This window comes from Triturus cristatus, chromosome 7 (genome assembly GCF_964204655.1).
Source record: "Triturus cristatus chromosome 7, aTriCri1.1, whole genome shotgun sequence".
Lineage (NCBI taxonomy): Eukaryota > Metazoa > Chordata > Amphibia > Caudata > Salamandridae > Triturus > Triturus cristatus.
Window position 1 is genome coordinate 620,425,876 of NC_140590.1, and position 15,401 is coordinate 620,441,276.

Here is a 15,401-nt window from a genome sequence, read left to right on the forward strand (position 1 = left end):
TCCTTGAACGGCTGCCAGAATAAACCTTTAAATATTCTGGAGCCTTTGACCAAAATCTTGGATATTGGCGGAGTAAGCCAAAGAAACTGGCAGTATAATTTCACCTTACATGCTGTCAGGATGGATGGGATAGAAATCTAGGCAAATCACAACAAATCTATATGTGCAGGCATAACAAATCCAGAGAATAGATAATGCAATTAGATGTATGTTAAGAAACATATACAACATGACATATGTGATTATTGTCGAGTTGTTTATTCATCATTCTTTTTAGAAAAAGTTTTTCATATCATTAGAAAATATATTGATATTTTGTTTAAGTATTAAAAGAATTGTTTACAATATTTTTTCAGGTGTACAAATTCACAGTGAATACATAAGTATTTGCATATATAATACAACAGTGTATCTTGTCTTTTTTTATTTGTTACTTTGACATCACATCAATAAGTGAACCATAATTGCTCTTTAAGAACAGTGCTCAATGCGGATGACTAAATGATGGACAAAAGCTGGTGGTATGTTGACACTACGCGCGTTTCAGCTGAGCCTTCATCAGGAATCCGTCGCAGTAAACCCTGGAGGGGACACAAAAAAACATTGTACTGGATTTGTACGCCCGCAGAATCTATGATTAACTAGTGCCTTAGATTAAGATCAAAGTGAATGATGATAACATGATCAATGAGTTGTGACTCAAGTTTTAAAATGGTTATAGTATGTGTCAAGAAAATTGCCCACACAAAACTGCACATGTGAAAATAAACCAAAAGACTCCCTAGTATGTGATAATAGAACAAAGCCTAAATGGAAAGAAGAGACCTTTTCATGAGTCTCTTTGACCTAAGAGCTGAATCAGAATAAGATGAAAAATAAACCAGATAGACTGTGATTGAAAAGAAGGGAAATAAAGGAGAAGGGAGAAGTGAAGGTACATCATAGTAGGAATGGGTTTGGCAAATCCAATTCCATCCCGAATATATGCAACCTCATGCAAGGGGAAACATCCTGTAGGTAGGCTGAATGACAAGGATTCAACTGGAGAAAAAGGTATTGTGGAGATCTGTTAAAATGTTACCATGAAACAGGAACATTCCCAAATGGATCTAAAAATAAATGTATCAATATGGTGTATGGGGGATTGTCTTTACTGGTCAAGAGACCAATAAAAGATATCCTAGTCAGAGATAACCCGTTACCTTCCGTATTATGCAGTAAATATCAGAGAACTCGCTGTAGCCTTAATCGTGAAGTGGCCATCCAAATAGAATGATTAATACAGATACGCGGCTTATATATTGGCTGTGAACAAAGAAGGAGAAATAAGAGTAAGAGCTAGTGTCTGGATAAGTCGCCTGGCGGCAATTATGTAAGCTGCTCTATTTGGTTGTCTGAGCCCACTTACCGTCCCTAAGGAGACAACACTATTGTGAGTAAAATGGAAATTGTATCCGAGATGTGGAAGGTTTTCTTGGGGTCACTCTACATCACTGCGGGAACAAAGTGTAAAATCGTAAGATACACTGCGCATGTGTGTGAGCTAATTATACCATGCATGCGGAGACTATACTCACCTTTCTAGACGCATAGAGTACGAGTCAAAAAGCCTTGGGATTTATTACGATACTGTATTATTCATTGTTATGATGTGTATAAAATGATAAAGCCCGAGCTGATGTAAAGATGTGACACAGTGGGCATGGGTAACTAGGAAAATAAAAATAAGAATAGACAGGAAACTGATGTTAAAATGCCATATTGGTACAATGTATCATCTCATAGTGGTGAAACTGCTAAAATGTCTAGAGTATAGAAATCTAATAGGCATCTTTCTGTGTCTATATCCCGAACGTATGGGTAGACTATGTGTCGTCAAAGTGGAAATAAACTAGACCCCACCTGACTATCGAATGTACATGGGATGTACTAGGGGTCAAATACATACTATGCTGTTGATAGAGAGTGTATTAGGGAAACAGAAAGAGATCAATAAAGGCACTATTACAGGGCTACTGACGGTTATTATCAATTATGAAACAAAAAGATCTAATGTAATCGTCTCGGTTACACTGATCCTTAACTCAAGACTCAAACAAATGCCCTGACCTAATGCACAGCCTTGTTAAGATGTAATGGCAGGCAAAAGGACATTACAGTGGTACACGGCGAAAGTCTCCCTGTACAGAGGATAGTACTCACCTATTTTGACGTATGCAGAGCCTGCCCAGGTCCTGCGGTAGTGTGCTGCTGACAGTGTGGATATATATAGAATCAGTGATCCAGAAGTGTTTGAATCTGGACGGCCGGGCCAGGCAAGTGAGAAAATGAATTAACTGATAAGGAAACGCCATAGCGAAATGGTCTCTCTTGTTGAATAACGGCCTGATGATAATTACCGCTGACACTAATGCTAATTAGAAAAATGTATCAGACATGCCTGATACTATAAAAAATATATATATGTAATGGCACCCGAAGGAAGGGGGAGACTCACCTGCTTCTCTGACGAGGTATACAGAGGCCAATGATATGTGTATATGGAGGATGCAAGATGTAAGGACGGAGAAAAGGGAATCTAACTAAAACTCAGCTCCTACACTGCTGACAATGTGAAAAAATGCCAAAGGAAGCCGTGTGGATCGCGCTGTGATACAATGGTATGACCTGACCTTGTTCCTGGCCTGCAGGGCAGTACATAGGTCCAAGCCTGGATTGGTGACCCTAATGGTCCACGTTTTACATGGTCATAGGTGACCCTTTATATCCAATGATATCATCTTAAGAAGGGGCGAGCAGGACTCTGGGCTCTAGATGAAAAGGAGTAACTGGGCATTTTAGTCAATAATTTTATGAACCCGTATGGGCCTGAAGTTCAAAATATTCTCAGCTACAGGGATATAAAAATACCGAGTGATCTGATTTCTAGAGACTCTGTTAAGCTGAAACTTAGAGCAGTTAAACAAGGTGCTATCAAATGTTAAATTTAATAACTTAGTCCCACGGGATTTCCTGGTTCAGACCCTGTGTTTGCTGTTTTGAGAAGGAAAATCCAATAAACTTCCCTACGTTTTCTCACTGCTTCGTTGTTAGAGACAGATTCTTTTGGGACTTTCTCTAGTATAAACCATCTGATATCTTCTGGGATGTGATTCATATCTATAAAATGTTGCACCACGGGAGCCGTGATTTCTTTGGTGCGTATGGCTGAGCTATGTTCTGTCAGGCGTGTATTCAAGGACCATGAGGTTTATGTGGGGATTTCTTTAAGATGGAATGTAAGGCATGTTGCTAGGATGGAATGTTGTTGTTCAAGGAAGGGGAGGTTGAAGCTGAAGAGCTGGAGTAGGAAGCTGGAGGTACCTGATACTCTGTACTACCAATAAAGATTTCCAACTTCATTCCTGTGTGGAGAGATCTTTACTTTGGCGACGAGTGAATCATTCTGCGCAGGGGGCAGACAAGAAGTACCTCCACCCCTGGAAAGGAATTCTACATATCCTGATTCATTTTCATGAACCCAGCGTTTTCAAAGGTAGATCTGGAGATGGAATAATTGGTATGTACCTTGCATCTTCTCTACAATCCTGAATCGTCCAGAATCTACAATCTACATTTTTTTTTCTACATGCTCTTTCACCAAATCTTCTAGTGAAAAACTTTTTTGTGTATGCTGCCTCGCCTTGTCCCTTGACCTACGTTGAAGCAACGCTTTTATCTTTCTTCATTCAAGCGGCATTTTCATCTATCTACATTCAAGCGTTTCCTGCCAGTAGTAACGCTCTTCTTTAAAATGTCCTTTATGTTCTTGCACCTGAAGAAACGTTTTCTCTGACTCTTGTGCTGAAATATAGTCATTGCGACTTATTGTCTTGGTATTACTCCGTTTTGACAAGAAATTTCATTTTGACTGTGTTTCATAAATTGTTTCAAGCAACCTACCGTTACTGTTGAGGAAGACTCTGACGGCATTTTCTGAATCTCCAAGGGTAGCACGTGAGTTCGCTGAGCTCGAACGCCGTCATCGAAATCTCCAAGGGAGCTCGAACGACATCATTTTCTTACTCTTTGTGGCATTTGGAATTCTCCCAGGAGCTGAAGCTCGCGATCGCTCGCGCATGCGTTACGAATGTATACTCTGCGTCGTACGGAACAGAGTATGCTCAACTTTCTTCAGAAAATAAGCGCAGGCCCTGCTCGCGCATGCGCTTCGCATGCATATCCTGTATTGTAGCGAGTGCGCTCAACTTCCTCCAAAATTCACATTCAACGCGCGTAGCAGCTGTTCTCCTCAAATCTGAAAACTTCGTATCAACGTCCAGCTGTTGGATCCTTCACCACATTTGTGACAGTAACTGATTTTTACATTTGTGACAGTAACTGATATTCCCACAGTTCTTACACTAATTTGTTATTTTAATTTATTACTTTCACTGACGTAAATTTTCTCTCCTAGGTCAATTTCTTTATTATTATAATTGTATCCAAAAGTACTGTTTGGATGGCTGATCAAAGTTTAGCAGCTCCTCCCTCCTTTCTCCCCACTCCTGGTGATCCTCCCATCCCCTGGAAAGAGTGGAAACAATTATTTTTAACCTATATCTTAGCAACAGGTGCAGACAAATATGGCCCTATACGGAAGCAGGCAATACTACTTCACCACTTAGGAGTTGAAGGACGCCGTCTTTATGAGGATCTCCCTGAAATATCTTTAGGTGTAGGTGATGGGCAACCCATTAATGTTTACGACATGAGCATACTAATGTTGGAAAAAAGATTTGTTTCAAAAATTAATACTGTGCTAGAGAGGCACAAATTCTTTGATTGTACACAAAAAACAGATGAAGACATTGCGACCTATGTTGCTGCGTTAAGGGGACTTTCCTTAACTTGTTGTTTTGAAGGGCTAGCAGATTCACTTATACGTGACCAGATTGTGAGGTGCACTAACAATAAAAGAGTACGTCAAAAGTTACTCATAAAAGATTCTACATTAGAGGAAGCAATTCAAATAGCAAAAGGTCTGGAACACACAGACCTGTGGATAAAAGAAATGGATAAATGTACCAATTCAATTACTCCTAGAGATGGGGGGGTCAAATGGTTCAGTTCCAAAAAATTTAGATTCTAAGGGACCAGAAATTCACGCAGTTGTCAATGAGACCAAAAATGCAAGGTCTATGGAGAAACCAACAAGGAAGTTGCATCCTAAACCTTTCAATAAAGCAATGGATGTTCCTAATTCAGGCAATATAACTCCACGAACCAACGCACGTGTTTTTAAATGTTACCGGTGTGGTTCTCCTGGACATATTGCTTCCAGCACTAGATGTATGGTCAGGAATACAATATGTAGAGCGTGTGGTAAGAGAGGTCACTATGCTAAAGTGTGTCATTCTAAGACCCAGTACGTACATGAGATTGATGATACCTGTGAAAGTATCCAAGAATTCATGTTATGCATTAAAGCTTTCTCTATTGCCAATGATGAATGTTCTAATATTTTTTGTGATGTCGATATAATTACTGAAAGCACAGACAAACTAGAAAAACCGCATTGTACTATAAGCTTTGACACGAATAATGTGAGGATGCTAGTGGATTCAGTAGGCTTATATACTCTACTATCCAAAGAAATGTATCTTGGAGCATGGGGTGAGAAAAGCGATGTGGAATCCTGGTGTAAACCCGATATCAAAGCAGTGGGTTATGGTGGTAAAACTATTGACATCTTAGGACTGAAATGGATGGTAATTGAGTTTGCAGGAAGGAAAGTTTATGGTCGTGTCTATCTGACAAAACAGGGTTCCAACCTGTTGGGTTGGCGCCATCAAAAAGACTTAGGTACTACGAGCACACCAGATATAATCAGCGGTGAAGTCCCTTTCAACCAATTCAAGTTATTACAAGACATAATACGACTGGGCGATTGGATGATGATTTTGGATCTGAAGGAAGCTTGCTTCAGGATTCCAATGTTCTCGCCAGACTGCATGTTCCTGCAGTTCATGTGGGATGGCCAGTTGTACGAAATCACGGCACTTCACTTCGGACGTTTTTCCACTCATTGGTGCATCAACAAGGTCAGGCAACCAGGGGAAGAGTTGTTATGTTCCAGAGGAATTTGTTTATTAATATACTTAGACAACATCCTCCAACACCTAGCCATGACATAGTCCCTCTTGCAGTCACTGGGCTTTGTTATCACCAGTATCAAATCGAAAGTCGTTCCCACGCAATCAATGTTATTTCTGGATTTATCATCTGCTCGGTTTAGCAGGTGCTGAAACTATTTCACAAAAAATCTACTCTTATAAGAAATTAGCTAAAGCACACCTTGTCAAAGGGATTCATATCTCTTTGATTTCTCATCAGGATTGTCGGCTTTCTGACATCATCCATTCAGGCGATATTTACTGGACCCTTGCATTATAGAGCTGTTTAGAGATTGAAAGCAGCTCATTTGATAAAAGGACTTTTGTACAAGGAACAGATCTGACTATCACAGAAAGCCAAGACAAAGATATAGTGGTGGTTGGATCATATGATAGCCTGCTATGGCAGAGCCATCTTTGGTCGAATTCCGACATGGTTATCAAAACTGATGCCAACCTTTTGGGCTTGGGAGCTTATTATGGAGACATCACCACAGGTGGGCTTTGGACAGATGAGGAGAGAGGGTTGCACATCAACTCCTTAGAACTGCTCACATGGTCCTTTCCGGCATGCTCTTTCAAATGAGACAGTCTCGCATGCTCCATCCTTTTAAAGATGGACAATGTATCGGCAGTCTGATACAGTAATTGCCTCGGTGGGACAAGTTGAAAGGTTCCGGAAAACCTCGCTAAAGATTCTGCCATTTCAGTCTAGACAAGATAATCTCAGTCAAGGCCTAGTATCTACAGGAAAAGTTCACACGCATCGTGGATTGGAATTCCAGGAATTGGAAACATTCGAGCATATGGAAACTACTTCTAGTCAGGTGAGTGATTATAGACAGATGTGGCCCATGTCAGTTGGACTTATATGCATCTTGCCATTACCCCGGCTTCCTCAATTCTTCAAGTGGAGGCAGGACCATCTGGCATTGGCAACAGATGCATTCACGCAAGACTACAGCCAGTTCCAAAGATACATTTCCACCGTTCTCAATGATTACTAGGTTAACAGCCCAGGCGACAGAGGGAGGCGCTTATGCTGGTAAATCTGGTTTGGAGATCTCTAGTATGGTTTCCAGGTCTTCTGAAACTTTCTATGGATTGTCCATTCTTACTTCCCAAGTCCAAACATGCTTATAGATGCTTGGGGCAGCTTACACCAGTTGGTTTGGGATGGGATGCTCAGATTCAGGGCTTAGAAGATTACAGGAGATGCTGCGGCATCCCAGCCCTTTTGTAACAGGATTCAGACCTTATCAGAAGATTATGGGAAGATTCCACCTCTAAACAATATAGCTGTGCTTGGCATTGATAGTCCCATTGGTGTGTGATATGGAATGTCGACCCCATGGGTGCCAATATAGTCCACAATTCAAACTTTCTGTCAGAATTGTCTCACAGAGGTTTGGCGTACCATACGATTAATACAGTTAGGTTGGCCATTTTGAGCTATGGCACGGGTAACCAGTTGGGGAAAACCCATTGGTTTGTAAATTGCTAATTAAACTTTGTAATACACCAGAATGCAGATATTTACAGCTATGGGATGTTAATGTTGACCTACACCTTTTTGAATCATGGCAAAACAGTATATTCCTTATCAAGAAAGAACATTCTAGTATATTGGCAATGCTACTGTGTCTAGTTTCATGTAAACATGTGTCGGATGTCAGGGCATTAAATGTCTTCTAGAATTTTAACACCAGATGGGATTATCTTTATGGTGTCTTGAAACAACAAGACATGTACAAGAATGATACATTATCCGTCCTTCCCGGATCATCCAAAGCTTTGTATGGTTAGATGTACCAGAGAATATGAGATGTTAATGGAGGATCCCGCTGGTACCAAACAACTGTTCTGTTAGGGAAGCTACGGCTTCTAAGGCATTTGCTGTAGGTGGACGATTGGAAGCTATTCTGAAGGTGGCTGACTGGTTTTCAGATTCCACTTTTAAGAAATTCTATTTTAAGCCAGTAATGGGAATGGCTTTGTTAGTGGTAAATAAGATTTAAACAAACATAATCTGAGCTTCCGGTGCTGACCTAGAATGTAAAATTTCCTAGCCATTGTAAAGGAAAGTTTAATTTCTACTAAAGACACAGAGGCAAGGATTAGCCACCTGAAACAGGACAAGGTTGTTGGACGATATTTTGTTAAACTACATTTGGACTAAATATAACTTTAATTAGTTACCAATATGTTGGAAACTTGATCTGATTGATGTGTTCATGGTATTGTGTTGAGGTTGCATTTCTGTATTGTAGATAGTTTCAGATACTGTATGGGTAGGATTTTGACGCAGTCTCTATATTTCATAGGTGCTGACCAGAAGCAAGATACCCAGTAATACAAGTTACTCCTTTGTCATTTCGTACAAAGAAAGAGGAATGCTGTTCGTTGGGGATGTTCATATGTGAGGACAGAGCCAGCTGAATGGTGAACTTTGACTTTTGCTTGGACGCATGGTAATTGTAGTCTTCCTCTTGGATGTTGTTATATACCATTTATAGGGATCTGAGCTAAATAAATGAAGAAAGATAACACATAATCCTCGCCTCCATGTCCTTAATAGAATTTGAAACATTCCTTCCAGATGGCTAGTAAATGTTATATTTTGTCTCAAACATATTGCATTGTTGTGAATATATACAGTATATGTAGAAAATGTGATACAATATGCAGAGTTTTGACCTTTTTTTTCAAAACAATTTGTGAATGAGAATTCCTTAACCTGGTCACAAGGTGGTAAGGCTCGCTGCACTTGCTCACTCATTGCAAAATGGGGCTGGTTTGTGAAAATGGCTGCAGGCTGGTTTTGATAAAAATTCTATCATCCTCAGTCTTTCTGTTATGCTTCTTTTTGCCTTGTTCCCTTCTCCCTCTTCGTCATAGAAGATTGCATTAAAATCTGAAAAACAAAGAAAAGCATTTTCACTATTACATTTTAATGAAATTTTAGCATAGTGCATTTGATCCAATGTACTTTAAATGTGATATTTGCTAGCCCAGCCCTGACTGAATCCTCAGACTACCCATCATGAGCTTTTTACTTTCCTGTTCCCTTCTTCCTCTTCGTTACTTCACGTTTTAGACTTTAAAATATGAAAATAGGGGCCTTTTGGATAACATAGAAGGAGTGTTTCAGCCTCCCATAATAATACACTGGACTGCTTTAATGCCATTTGCCACTAACTTGTTCAACAATGCAAGCATTTTCTATTGATTCTAAGGCAGTCAGTGATTATTTTGTTGATTTTGTGGTGATTACTATTATCTACTGCTGGCGTCCCAGGGCCTTTGGTGTTATTGCACATTGCTAGATAACTAGGGGGCATATGTATCAAAGGATTTTGTATTCGCAAACGCTGCGAATCGCAAAAAAACAGCGTTTGCGAATACAAAATCGCAAAAGGAGATGTATGAGGCATTTCAGCCTCGCAATCTTAAGGAATCGCTAAATTTGCGATTTCTTAAGTTTGCGTAAGCATTTAAGAAATCGCAAATTGCGATTTCTTAAATGCAATGTAACACGCACCCAACTTGTGGGATTTCACCTTAAGAAATCGCAAATTACCACCAATTTCAAGTTGGTGGTAAGTTGCGATTTCTTTGAAATATGCACTTTTTTGCATATTTCAAAGTGCCATGTGGTGCACATACATGCCCTTAGGGCATGTATGTGCGCCATATGTGCACACATGCTGATTTCAGGGGTGCATCAGGGTGTCATCATGACACCCTTGCACCTTTGAAAATATTCTCAATTTGCGATTAGCAAATAGCGATTCGCAAATTGAGAAGGACTTCCCATTCATTGCTATGGGCCTCGTGGCCCATAGGAATGAATGGGAAGGTATTCCTTAATTGCAATTTCGCAATTTGCTAAATCGCAATTAAGGAATTTTAAGAAATCGCAAAATTTGTGCGATTTTTTAAATACATCCCGTTTTACAATTCTCAAATAGCGATTCTCAAAAAATCGCTATTTGAGAATCGCAAATGGAGATGATGATACATATGCCCCCAGGTTCCATTTTTTTTATTTAACATGCTTCAGCCACTGATGTAGCAAATGATGATAGACCATCCCGAGTACTTCAAGAATAAAAGAGAGCAATATACCACATAGAAAACAAGATGAGCCGGTCCAGGAAGAAATAAATGGAGACTTCAAGGGAAGACTGACTCCTAAAGCGACCCCTCCTGCACACTATTTATTTGTTTTATTTATTAATGGGTATTTTTTAAACGGCACAATATCTTGGCACTGTAATTTCAGGAATGAAGAGTTGAATAATGTAAAAGAGATGGTCTAAGTGGTGAAAAGCCAAGTTTTAGTAGTTTACAAAATTTCAACAGGTTGGGTTGAAAACGGAAATGAAAAGGGAGAGAGTTCCAAGGAGAGGGTCAAGGACCTAAAACGATTTGCCCCAATTTGGAGCTTAAATTTCAGAGTTAAAAAGGTGGGAAGACAGGATCACCTAAACTGATGCACAGCTGAGTATTTTTTGAATTTATCATTCAAGAAAGTTGGAGTTAGCTGCAGATTATACGCTGTATACTAGCAACTTTAAATAGAATCAGCTAATTTGCTGGCAGCTAATGTAGGTGGGAATGGTGGACTAAGACAGGGTTGAATTCTTTCAGATTGAAAACAAATATCACAGTAGTGGGAAGGCTCAAGTAAACTGAGTTTCCAAAATGCAATCTTGATTGCACAAAATCATTAACAACTACAACTTTATAAAAGAATGGGAGAAAAGGAAATATTTTCCTTACGTGACTCAAATGAAATTGTCCAATATGATGTCCAGGTCTTGGATTGACTCAACTGGAGGTGGGCAGTCACCCAGTAATAAGGGCTGAAGGGATGGATCCCGCCAATTGTACTTATTACAGACCAGAAAGAATTTACTGAGTCCCTCACATCTTTAAATTTTATGTCGCACATCTCTGTCTCCACTCACTCTCACGGTCACATACTTGACCAGGTCTGGTCCCTTAACCTTCCAGTCTCCCCGGTGACGGTTTCCCCCTGTCCTTGGTCCGATCATGCCCTTATCTCCTTCTCTATCTCTCCCAACTCGGTGCCCAAAGTTCCCCACGCCAAAAATACCTGGGCGCGAAATTGGAACAGAGTTGACTTTCCTACCCTGACGTCCCACCTTCGGAATACTATCCCATCCCTCTCTGGTCTTCCGTCCGACTCTCAAGCCAACACCATCAACACCTGGATGACTATGGGTTGTGACTCAGTGGCTCCCCTGCGTCGCATCTCCGCTCGGCGACCCAAGGAGTCTAATAGGTGGTTCAATGACCACCTAAAAGAATTAAAACTGTCCGCTCGTCAGGCAGAAAGGCACTGGAGGAAAAATTACTGTCCCTCACTTAAAACCCTTTACCTGACATCACTCGCCCACTACAAGACCGCAATCCTTGCTGCCAAAACTTCTTATTTTTCTACAAGAATTTTGTCTGCTGAAAATAAATCTAGGGAGATCTTCGGCATAGTGCAGGACCTAGCCTACTCCGATAGGGCTTCACCTCAAATCCCCCCATCCCAGCCTCTATGTAACCAACTAAACACCTACTTTCTTGATAAGATTGTTACCATTAAGGCCAACATCCCCCCCCCTCCCCTGCTTTTGTTGACCCTTCTCCTCCCACTATTCAAAACCGTCTTACTTCCATCCCTCCCCTCACTGAAGAGGTATTCCTGGAGATACTTCCCAAAGTAAAATCAGGCTCTCCGGCTGACATCTGTCCGGCGCGAGTCCTCCAACAAATCTATTCCTCTTGTCCTGAACCTCCCATCACCTTCCTTAACAGCTCCCTAGCGCAGGGAGTAGTGACCCCTACGCTCAAATCAGCCACCATAGTGCCCACTCTAAAGAAGCCTGGCGCTGACCCATCCATCTCAGCAAATTACCGCCCCATTTCCCTGCTGCCCTACCTGGGCAAGGTGCTGGAGCGCTATGTCACCGCGGTATTCAGCACCCACGTAGAGGCCAATGGGGGACTGGCTTCCCGCCAGGCTGGCTTTCGACCTAGGCACTCGACTGAATCAGTCGTGGTATCAGTCCTAGACAACCTCAGGAAGGGTATGGATAACAACAAACACCAGGTGCTGGTACTCCTCGATCTCTCCGCCGCATTTGACACGGTAGACCATACCATCTTATTGTCCCGTGTCAAGGCGGCTGGAATTGAGGGATCAGCCCTGGTGTGGCTTTCCTCCTTCCTGAGGGACCGCACCCAGGCGGTCCGACTAGGAGACTTCACAACCACCCCACTCCCCGTCACGTGTGGTGTCCCCCAGGGTTCTTCCTTGTCTCCCCTACTATTTAATCTTTATATCTTCCCCCTCATCTTTGCTCTTCAGCAGCTGGAGGTCACCGTGTATAATTACGCGGATGACCTCCAGCTCATCTTTGACCTATCCTCTTCTCCCCTCTCTGTCTCCAGCTTCCAGCACACTATGACATTCATCAGGGACTGGATGAACCATAACCATCTCAAGTTGAACCCGGATAAAACCGAGTTGGTTCTTACCGGAGGCTCTTCCAGTCCCTGGAACTCTCTCTTCTGGCCCTCAACCCTTGGTCCCGCCCCCACCCCTTCTACGACGGTCAAAACACTGGGGGTCAAAATGAATAATCAGCTCACCCTTCACTCTCAAATTAGTTCTGTAGTTTCTTCCTGCTTCCTCACCCTCCGTACTATTCGCACTGTCGCCCGTTTCTTTTCCCCTCAGGCACTCAAAATGATCATGGCCGCTTTAGTGATATCACGGCTGGATTATGCCAATGCTCTCTACAATGGCATACCAGCATACAGTCTTAGGAGGCTACAGTTGGTTCAAAACCAAGCCGCCCGGCTGGTCTTTGGTCTCCCTCGCTATCATCACTCCACACCCCTCCTCAGGGAGCTCCACTGGCTCCCTGTTAAGGAACGTTCTCTGTTTAAAACCGCCTGCATGGTATTCCAGGCCCGTCAAGGCACCGCCCCCGCCTTCATTTCCTCATTATTAAAAGAATATGTTCCCCTCAGAGAACTTCGTTCCTCCACCAAGTCCCTCCTTCAAATCCCACGCTTCAGATGCAAAAAGTGGGGTGGGTCCAACTTTTCCACCTTGGCCCCCACTTTTTGGAACTCCCTCCCAGACCACCTCCGTGCGGCTACCCATTATGTATCCTTCCGTAAGGATCTAAAAACGTTCCTTTTTAAACAGGCTTTCCATGCGTAATCTTCCCTTCCCGGCTCTACCACCGGTTCTCGCTTTTGTCTCTGTAGCCATTACCCTCTATTAGCGCCAACAAACCGTTCGGTGCACGCTGCGCTTTATAAATGTTTTAAATTAGAAATTAGAAATTAGACCAGAAGGATCCCTGTCTCTTTTTGGTAAGTTTCAGAAAGTTAGGTTTCATCCAAGTGTAAGTAGTTTGGGCAGAGGCCGTATCAGAGTTACCAGGCAAGTTATGGGTAAAATGAAAAATCAATTGAGTGCTGTCAGCATACAAATAATGATTTGAAACTGCTGAAGCACTGCAGCCAGGGGACAGAATTGAAAGTCGAATATCAGAAAATAAGTGATAGGTTCCTGGGGGACAACCAAAGGTCAGGTGAGCGTCACCTTATATCCCCCTCCCCCTTTCCTTCTTCCCTTTGTTCGTGGGGAGGGGGAGGGGAAGGAGAGGGCCTTGGGCGCTTTTTGCAGCGCGGTGATTTCCGGCGGTGCTAACCAGCGCAAACCGGATCTGTTCCTTGTGGGTTCGGACAGCCGTTATGGCGCCGGCCCTCGAGGCTCCCTTCGGAGGCGGCCTCTGCTAAAAAGACGTTTCCGGGTTCATCTCAGTGTTGATTATTCCAAAAGAATTACGGATGCGGTGTTTTGAGGAGTATTCACGAAGCAGCGATCCAAAATTTGGTGTGGTAAGGGGACAGCAGCCGTTCCTGTTTACTCGCCCCTTTGATGTAGCATACTTTTGTTTTTGAGCTTCAACTATCTCGACATTCTTTCGACTCGTGGTGTAGCTTTAACAACAAATATTCTACCAGTCCAACGCTCTTATTAATTCAGCGCAGGAACCGCACCTCGGAGGGAGGGAGTATTCGGAAGCCTGAGGTGTGCCCCGCCCAGAGAAATAGATTCTTCTATATCTTATTTTCACCTTCTTTGCAAGACTCTGTTTGAGAGTGCGATTGTCAAAAGGAGTGGCTAAAAATCTTCTGACTCTATTTTTTCTTCTTTTTCTTTATGTATGTGATTAAATCATAAAGGTACAGAGAGGTGGATCTGATTTCTGTACATGAAGACATTATTGACATATCCAAGCAAACAACTATATTCTCCCCCTGTGAAGTGTGGCAGCCCTTTTGTTTTGGTGGGTACATAGTACATGTGAGAAAGTGATAGAAAGCATATTATGTACACAGGATAGTCTGGTAAAAACTCTTCTTTCTTTGTAGTAATATATTTTTTTTATGAAAGAGCAACGGTATTCAAGAAGGAACAATCCATTCCTTGTGTACCATAGTGGTACAGATCATTCTTATTTACTTTGCAGGTAATAGGTTGAAAGCAAACTTATTGATGTAAAAGCGAACCTTGTTTTGGCATCCTTTTATAGTGTTTTGTGTTGATTTTCAGATCTCCTTCCTTGCTGTTCCCATTCTTTCCTTCCCTCACTTGATCACCTCAAACTTCTGTGCTACTATAGCATTTCAGAATTGAGGCTATCAAGGGGTGGACCAACTTGAGCCACAAACTGATCCTGAGGATTCAGAAGGTTGCATCGTGACACAAGCTGGGAAAGTGGAGGACGAATCAGGCGCTGCCCTGGTTCAGGTGGCAGCCAGGGAAAGAAGTGAAAATAAAAGAAATTGCCAACCAATGATAATTAGAATATGAAAGAGTGCAACAAAAATGAGTCCAGGCACCCGTATCCTTTTTGGGGCAAATATAAGAAAAATGTAATGAAAACTAGCTAAAAATTATAGAATATCAAATAACAAAAAACAGACAGCTTATGTCTAGACAATCTTAGTAAACAATGGAGATAGACCACTGCCCACCAAGGATGTTTTCTCAAAAATTAGGAAGTTAGGCAAGCAGTGGAATAAATAATTCCGAATTCATGAAGAAAAGTCCATAATCTCTGTGTCATGATGTATTTAAGGCATTCTGAATTTTTATAAGCAATGTCTTCTACTCACGCAAGAAAACAAAAAATGTTTAAA

General features: G+C 41.8%; 1 long non-coding RNA gene across 1 annotated transcript in view; it reads right to left on the reverse strand.

Annotated features, from left to right (window-relative positions):
* Nucleotides 1–245: 245 nt before the first annotated feature.
* LOC146810218 (uncharacterized) overlaps nt 246–15,401 on the reverse strand; it is a 200,920-nt gene continuing 185,764 nt past the window's right edge. Inside the window, exons 3-4 of the long non-coding RNA XR_014965645.1 lie at nt 8,893–9,069; nt 246–581 (exon numbers count right to left, since the gene is read on the reverse strand). This is a non-coding gene — a long non-coding RNA (uncharacterized LOC146810218). The remainder of the gene's footprint in view (nt 582–8,892; nt 9,070–15,401) is intronic.